Raw genomic sequence first — 9,366 nt, forward strand, 5'->3', positions numbered from 1 at the left:
GTTCTTCAGGTACACCCATTGGCACATGTGTGGACGATTAACTCATTGACGATTTTTGTGCATCATCAGTTGGCACCATCTGTGGGAACGAGTGATAAGCCATATCGTCATTTCAAAAACAAAAAGTTGTATGGTCTTGACATGATCAATGGCCACCACCAACCAAGAGACCAGAAACCCACCCAACGCATTGGAGAGGCAAGTGCAAACCCTTGTTGCAGCGGTTGAACGGCTCACTCAGCGGAACCACGAATTGTGTTAGGAAATTTAGATCCCGGTTGATAGAATTAAAAAGTTTTAAACCTAAGTTTTTAATTAGATTTATTATGAATAAACCTTGTTAAAATAAACAAACATCAATATCATGTCAATATCATGCACAATAGAATAGTAAATAAGACAAGATATACTGACTCGGGAAAACCAATGAAACAAACTAGTTTCACAGTAAAAAACCTGAGGGGAAACCTTCCCGAAAAGAAATTCACTATAGTAAAGATAAGTTTCAGATCTAGTATAAAACTTTTGTCCCTAGACCCTACAATTCCCGTAAATGAACTTACAGTAGAAACCTTCTACCGCTTCAGAACCTCTGAACTCTTCAATATATGAATGCCACCCTTTTGCATGGATCCCAGTACATGACTAACTCCAGGAACTTGAAGATGTTGTTGGTTGCAAAGTTCTTCACTTCATCAACAATGAAGATCAAGAAGTACTTGGTTACAAAACCCTAAGGCGCAAAAGACACAGTAACTTCTTACAGAGAGAATAAGGCACTAGGTCACTTTCTGCATGTGTTCTCCATGTATAACGACCTTAAAAATAAGTCTTATATATGTCTAGGGTTGTGAGAAAAGAAACCCTACACATACATGTTAGCTAGGGCCAAAAATCAGATCTGGAAATTTTGATTTCCTAGATCTCGACAGATTCAACTTCTATCAAGCTTCATTCTTAAATCTCAATAGACACTGTTTCTGTCGAGGTATCTGTTGAGCTTTAACGAACAGCTTTTCTTCACTTGTTTCTTGGTCCAATCTTCATGGCTTTAATACTTGACTTGAACTTTTGTTTCTTGAAGTATTAAGCCCATCCTAGATCTATCCAATTATAAGTAAAGTGCATTTTTGTCAAAAGATTAGCCAATTACATAAAATATGTCCTTAACAATCTTCCCCTTTGGCAATCGGTGACAAAACCACAACAAAACAACTAATCATGAGAGAAGTCTTAAATTACTTAACTCATAATCACTTGTTGTATTACAAAATAAATCTATCCCTACTACAAACTCTTGAAAAACTTTGCAAGAAAAGAGTTCACGGCATGATAGACTTTCAAAACTTACTTTCTGAAACACTTAAACAAAACTCATCATGGTATCATGTGTGAAATAGAAATAAAGATTACATACATAAAAAACATGCGTATAAAGATAGAGAAGAAACAACACATGTAAAGATAGGTGAAGAAGACATACATCATCATCATCATATATATATCAAAGATAAGCACAATGTATGTAAAAATAGTCATAAAACCGGTGTACAAGAAGGTAATAGAAGCTCCTAAAACAACAAGGAGGTAAACACTCCCCCTAACAAGATGAAACACAACTCCCCCTTACAAAGGCATGTATTTCTCCCCTTAACATGTAGAATCTTAAAAAAGAAACCACATTTTCTCCCCCTTTTTGTCATGATTGAAAAATGGTACAAGAAGCTATAGAACTTCACCCGAGAAACATAAAGATGATCAAGGGGGCACATGAATGCCGAGGATGCCGTGACTGCTAGGGGGGGAGGGCCGAAGAAGTGAGAAAAGCATGACGATCCTCGTCTAGAAAGGGGAAGAAAGGCAGTCCGAACGAGCGATAGGAGGGATGAATAAAGGTCAAGGCCCTCGCTAGGATGAATGGCCAACTTCACTTCACTTAAGGCTCCATTCGATCAAGTCTTGATGTAGATTAAGGACGACGCCGCCTTGACGTGGCCCGATAAGCTAAAGGACGACCCAAACAAAAGGCCGAAGAATAAGTATTGTCGCTTCCGCCGCAACAATGGGCATGACACCTCCAATTGCTATGACCTAAAGCAACAGATAGAAGCCCTTATTAGACAAGGAAAATTGCAACGGTTTATAGGGTGAGAAAGAGTAGGAGAAAACCCACCAAGGGACCAAGAGCCAAACTGATGAGTCGAGGAATGACCTAGGCCCCACTTGGAGAGATAAGAGTGATCGTCGGGGGGAGCACGATGGTCAGATCCTTGAGGAAGACCTACCTATAGATGGTGCAAAATGTCTAGCTCACCGGTCATCCGCCCAAGCTTACTCAGATGGATGACCTAGTGATCAGCTTCATTGAGGAGGATGCCTGATGAGTCCACCACCCCCATGACGATGCCTTGGTGATCAATTTGACCATAGTAGACTTCAATACCCGATGAGTCTCGATGGACAATGGAAGTTTAGCCGACATCCTCTACCATCCAACCTACCAACAAATGAGGATTGGTAAGGAACGAGTCTTGCCATTAGACGTCCCTCTAGTTGGCTTTAGCGGAACAAAGGTCATGCTCGTTGGATCTGTTATGTTGTCGATCACCATCGGCATCTATCCTCAATAAATCACCAAGGATGTCACCTTCTTGGTAGTGGATTGCTCATCATCCTACAATGCCATCATCGAGTGACTGACGCTTAACGCGTGCAAGGTAGCCACATCCATGTATCACTTACTACTGAAGTTCTTTATGGAGTGTGGGATAGGAGAGGCTCGCAGAGATCAGATGGTGGCCCAGGAATGCTGTGTAGCCATGTTGGAGATGGACGAACAAATGACAACCATGAACATCGAGGAGCAATGAGTGAATGTAGAACCGATGGACGGATTAGAAACTGTCTCCCTGGACAATGAACACATAGATCGGATCACTCACATTGACACGCAAGCCAGCCCTTTGGTCCGAAATAGGCTGATCCTTTTCCTAAGGGACAACCTGGACATCTTTGCCTGGGGCCATGAGGACATGCCCAGGATCAATCCAAATATCATGGTCCATCAGCTCAATGTCTCCCCATCCTTTCCACCCGTCTGACAAAGAAAGAGGATCTTTGCATAAGAAAGAGACAAGGCCATAGCCGAAGAAGTTCATAAGCTGTTGGACACGGGCTTCATTAGAAAGGTCTACTATCCTGAATGGTTGGCCAACGTAGTAATGGTTAAGAAGGCAAATGGGAAGTGGAGAATGTGTGTGGACTTCACCGACCTAAACAAAGCCTGTCCAAAGGATAGCTATCCCTTCCCATGGATCGACCTCCTTGTAGACTCGACGGCTGGACACTAGTTGTTGAGCTTCATGGATGCTTTCTCTAGTTACAACCAGATCGAGCTTGAGGAGTCTGACCAAGAGAAGACGTTGTTCGTCACAAGCCAAGGCCTTTTTTGCTACAAGGATATGCCATTCGGATTGAAGAATGCGGGGGCAACATACCAAAGGCTTGTAAATAAGACGTTCATCCGACAGATTGGACGGAATGTAGAGGTATACGTGGATGACATGTTAGTGAAGAGCAAAGAAGAGGATCACCACCTGAATGATCTTAGGGAGACATTCGAAAATTTTCACCTTTATGGAATGAAGCTCAATCCTAGCAAATGTGTGTTTGGGGTATCATCGGGAAAGTTTCTTGGCTTCATGGTATCCCAACAGGGTGTCAAAGCTAACCTCGATAAGATCCAAGCAATCCTAGAGATGAGCCCCCTGAAGAATTTCAAAGAGGTACAAAGCCTAAACAGAAGAGTCGTGGCACTTAACAGATTTGTCTTATGGGTAACGGACAAATGCTTGCCATTCTTCAGAATCCTGAAGAAAGCTTTTGAATGGACCAACGAATGTTAGAAGGCATTTGAAGAATTAAAGGCATACCTAGCATCCCCACCGCTCCTAAGTCCATCCAAACCCGATGAAAAACTTTTCCTATACTTGGCCGTATCCCCTACAGCCGTTAGTTCAGCTATGATCTGAGAGGAAGAATGCGTGCAATTACCCATGTACTACACCAACCAAGCACTAAAGGGAGCAGAAAAGAGATATCCCCCATGGAAAAGTTAGCCTTCGCTTTGGTCACAGTAGCCTGCAAGCTTAGGCCATACTTACAAGCACACACCATAGTGGTTCAAACAGACGAACCCCTCCAAAGAACAATGGATAATCTGGAGGCTGCTGGACGATTGGTATTGTAGGCAATAGGGCTGAGTGAGTTCAACATACACTACTGCCCAAGGACCGCGATCAAGGCCCAAGCCTTATGATAGGCCACAAACTGAATGACCCCTTATGATAGAAATTAATTAATTAATTAGCCAAGTTATTAATTAATCAATTTATCATGCAAACGCGTGGTAGCACAAACAAATCACCAATAAACTAATTATGCAGCGGAAAATAAATAACACGGTGATTTGTTTACAAATGGGAAAAACCTAACGGCAAAAACTCCACCGGGTGATTTTCAGGTCACCACTCCCGAAACTCCACTATTATCACAACAAGCAGTTACAAGAAAGGAATCCAAGTACCTTACCAACCTACAGTTGAACCCTTACCCCAATACCCAATTGGACTTGTTCTGTAGTGACAGTTCTCCTTTCGATGCACGACTTCCAAGTACGTGACTAACCAATTGCGTGGATCCTAGTACGCGACTTCAATCACCAACTAAGAAGGTTGTTGGTTGCAAAGTTCTTCAGTTCATCCACACGATGAAGATCAAGAAGATGCTTGGTCACAAAACCCTACGGTGCACATACACAGCAACTTCTTCAAGAGAAAGAGATGAACCAGGACAAGAACTTCGTCTCCGGTCACAATTTGCTTGAACATAGTTTGCTTAAAACTTGTGCAACTTGTGAACTCTTTGACGGCCCTTAAATTGATCCTTTTATATGTCTAGGGTTAGGAGAAAAGAAAGCCCAAAGACAAATTCACGGATCCCAAGAAAATAAAATTGGAATTCTGAAAATCTTAAACCTCGACAAATAGTAGGTGTCGAGCAGCTGTCGACCAAGTGTTGAGCACCGAGTGTAGAACAGCTTCCTTAAGCTCGATAGATGCAACTGTCGAGACAGCTGTCGAGTTTTAATGATTTTGCACTCTGAACTTGTTTTCTTGAACAGACTTGAAGGCTTCAATACTTGATCTTGAAACAAGGTTTCTTGAAGTATTTAAATACATCCTAAATCTACCCAAATACAAGTAAAGTACGTGTTGTCAAAGGATAAACCAATTACATAAAATCATGACATATGTTCTTAACAAGTGAAATACATATGTCTTAACACCTTAGCTGACTTCATCATAGAATTTATGACGGGCGAAATCAACAACTGGCAGGCAACCCCTTAGAAGGTTCAAATGAACAGGTTATCCAACAAACATGCTAGAGGAATCAGGGTGGTCCTTCAATCCCCCGAAGGGGACATCCTTGAATGTGTCGTCCGACTCCAATTCCTAACGACGAATAATGAGGCCGAATACAAAGCCATCCTCACAGGGCTCGATTTGGTCAAAGCAGTTGGGGCTTCATCACTTGTCCTTCATAGCGACTCTTAGGTTGTTATTGGACATATCAATGAGGATTACAAAGCCAAGGGAGAACGCATGAAAAAGCATCTCAACCTTATTAAGAGATGGATGAGTAAAGCATTTATGGTAGAATTCATACAAGTCCTAAAGGAAGAAAATGAGCATGTTGATCGATTGGCCAAAGCCGCATCTACAGAACACATGATGGTCGGTCAACAGGTCCTATTCTTCATTCAGCAATCCCCCACCATTGAGGAATTGGAGATACAAATGATACCAAAGGGTGTTGATTGGACGACTCCAATCATTCCTTACCTCAAGAATGGGACACTTCTCGAGAACCACGATGAGGCCAAATGACTGAAGGTCCAGGCAGTACGCCTTGTGTTGATAGTGAAAGTGTCATACAAGAGAGGCTTCTCCCGACCATACCTAAAGTGTTTGATCCCCGGCAAAGCAGACTATGTCATGAGAGAAGTCCATGAGGGGGTGTGTAGAAACCACTCAAGGGCGTGATCATTGTTCCATAAGCTCATACGAGCAGGATACTATTGGCCTACAATGTAGAAGGATGCCCAATCCTATGTGAAGGCATGTGACAAGTGCCAACGCTTCAGTAATGTCGTAAGGCAATTATTAGAACCACTCACCCCGATGAACACCCAATGGCCTTTTGCTCAATGGGGATTGGACATCATAGGACCCTTTCTGATGGCAATACAACAACTTAAGTTCCTTGTTGTTGGGATTGACTACTTCACCAAATGGGTAGAAATAGAACCACTAGCAACCATCATGGAGAAAAATGTCCATAGCTTCGTCTGGAAGAGCATCATCTGCCAATTCAAGATTCCTAGGGTCCTCATCTCTGACAATGGCAAATAGTTCGACAACGATGCATTTAGAGACTTTTGCAAGCAATTGGGGATCAAAAACCATTACTCTTCACTCACCCACTCGTAGGCTAATGGACAAGTTGAGGTTACAAACTGATCCTTGCTTAAACTAATCAAGACTCGACTTGATGGGGCAAAGGGGATATGGCTAGATGAGCTACCAAGCACCTTATGGGCATATAGAACAACCGCTTGAACACCTACAGGAGAAACATTGTTTCGTCTAGCATTTGGGAGTGAGGCTGTCATCCCCGTGAAGGTGGGAATAGCAAGCTACAAGATAGCCCACCATGAGGAAGGGAAGAACGAAGAGGGGATTCGTCTACACTTGGATTTGCTAGATGAGGTAAGGGCGGTTGTTGAACAGCAAATGACCTGATACCAAAACCTTATGGCTAAACACTATAATGCCAAGGTGAAGCCTCGACACTTCAGCATCGGGGACCTCTTCTTATGGAAAGTGACCATGGCCATCAAAGATCCCACGCAAGGGAAGTTAGGACCCAACTAGGAAGGTCCATACAAAATAATTGGTTACAATAGGAAGGGTACCTACTACTTGGGAGCGCTTGATGGGCAAAGGCTGCACCATCCTTGGAATGCTGAGCACCTTAAAAGATGCTATCAGTAGTGCACCAGCAACATCTTGTGTTATCGCTTATGTTATCGCTTTTCTCTAAGTTTTTGTTTAAGTAGTTGACAGACCAGTTTTTTGGTTGATCAAACAATAAGTTATCAACATTTTTATTTAGTTTATTTTCAAATGGAATTATTATTATCTACAATGAAGAAAGACTTAATAGAAAGTGAAGCCCTACTTAAACGGCAAACTGATAATCAAGGATGTCCTTATGCACCTGATCAAACCCTAAGTCCTACCTAAGGGATGGACATACAATCAAGGAAGCCCTCGTGCTCTTGATCCTTATCAAAACTCAAAACCCTACCCAAAAGGTAAACCAAAAACTCAAAGAAAGGAGGGTAGGGGTGAAGTAACCAATGAATCATAGCCCTCTAAGTGCCCAACACTAAGATAAACCCTCCAAACCAACGATTAAATAAACACTGATGTGATATAAGGAAAACCAATGAACATGAACACTTGTATAAAATGCAAAAGAAAAATTATGAGGTAAACAGAAAGCTTTATAAAGTTGCTGAAAAGTATAAACATCAACCCAAACTAAAGGCAAAAAGTAACTCATGTCTAAAACATGGCACCACCATTATGAGGTAAACAGACAGCTTGCTTACGGAAGTCCTCGAAGCCATCCCCATAGTAAACCCCTATTTCATTGAAATAGGGTTGGGACACTTGGTACTCCTCAATAGCCTCCTCATTCACCTTGTCCATGTGCTCGTGAAGCGCTGCCACCTCAGACTTCAGATTTGTATTCTCCTTCGCCAGCTCGTCGATTTGGAGGGTCATCCCACTCAGCTTGGCCTTCAAATCAATCACCTCTTGACCAAGAGTTTGAGAAGATTCCTTGAACTTCCTCAAGGCATCTACTTCAGACTCCAGACAATCCTTCAGGCGCATGATTGACTCCTCGCGAGATGCACAACAGATTTGCAAAGCTCGCATCCTTACCACACCCTGATAGAGAAGGGTAGAATTAATATCAACAAGAAATTAATAAAATAAAGGGACGAATTTATATAAAAGGACAAGTATACTTCAAAAAAATGCAACATACCCTCATCACGTCATGGAAACCAGAGTCACCTAAAGGGTCAGTTTCATGCTCCGAGCACTTATCTAGATCAGCATCCTGGACAATGGAATTGACAGTGTCCACGACATACTCCTTATCCTTCATCAGTAAAGGAAGAGGAGGAGGGGCGACGAGGCCTTGGGAAGTCATAAGATCTTTCCCAACCCTATGGCGAGGAGAGCCAGCAACAACCTTGCGTGTCTCTCGACGAGTGGAAGAGCCACTGGCGCCTTTACCCGACAATTGAACATTGAAAGCGTACTTCCTCTTTTTGGAGACATGAGGGGGCAAGGCCGACGATCCCCCACATTGAGCCCTCAATGCAGCAGCCTTCTTGATCTCCTCATTGCTATTCTTTGCAGCCTGCTTGTTCTTCAGAGAATCCATCTCTGAAACCGATGACTCAGTTATAAAGTGTACAAGATCAAGCTAAAGTAAAGTAAAAGCGATGAGTAAAAGCACTTACAAACTCTCAAGACGCGATCTAGTCATCGGGCTTCCTCAAAAGGGACGGGTCCACCACAGAAGGCGTGAAGAGTGTCCAAATTAACAAGCTTCTTCTAGGACCTCTCCTCCAAAGGTATCTTAAAGACCCTTTCCAAGAAGGCTTCTTGCTCAAGAAGGATCGTCGGGCAAACTGTGGCTGAAACAAACAATAAGATTGCATTAGTTAAATAAAAAGTACAGATTGATGACCTATATAATCTCGACGACTCACCTGACTTGTTTAGAAGCCCCCAAGAGTGGTCATAAAAGGACCCTATGCTATCCCATTCATCGGGATGACACACTTAGTTGACCCCTTGCACGAAGAAGAATCTAGCCTTCTACTAATGGTTGGAGTCGGGCATATCAGATATCAATCTTACAGCAACCCAACGACACACAAAATTATAAAAGCCCTTAGATCAAGGGGTTTCTTGGGGTTTGTAAAAGTGGAAAAACTCCTTTAAAGTTAGGGATCGACAACCCCCACTAAGCTGACCCTATAGCACTTCGGCCCCAATGAATATCCTCCAAGCATAGGGGGCAATCTAACTAACAAATACGCCTATGTAAGTGGCCAACCGATGTTGCAGGGAGGATAAGGATAGACGAAGCCCAGCTATAAAGGCAGTCTCATCAAAGCCCACATTCGATGACCGCTCTGTATAACATTTCTCC

The sequence above is a fragment of the Quercus robur genome, chromosome 6 (assembly GCF_932294415.1).
Source record: "Quercus robur chromosome 6, dhQueRobu3.1, whole genome shotgun sequence".
Taxonomy (NCBI): domain Eukaryota; kingdom Viridiplantae; phylum Streptophyta; class Magnoliopsida; order Fagales; family Fagaceae; genus Quercus; species Quercus robur.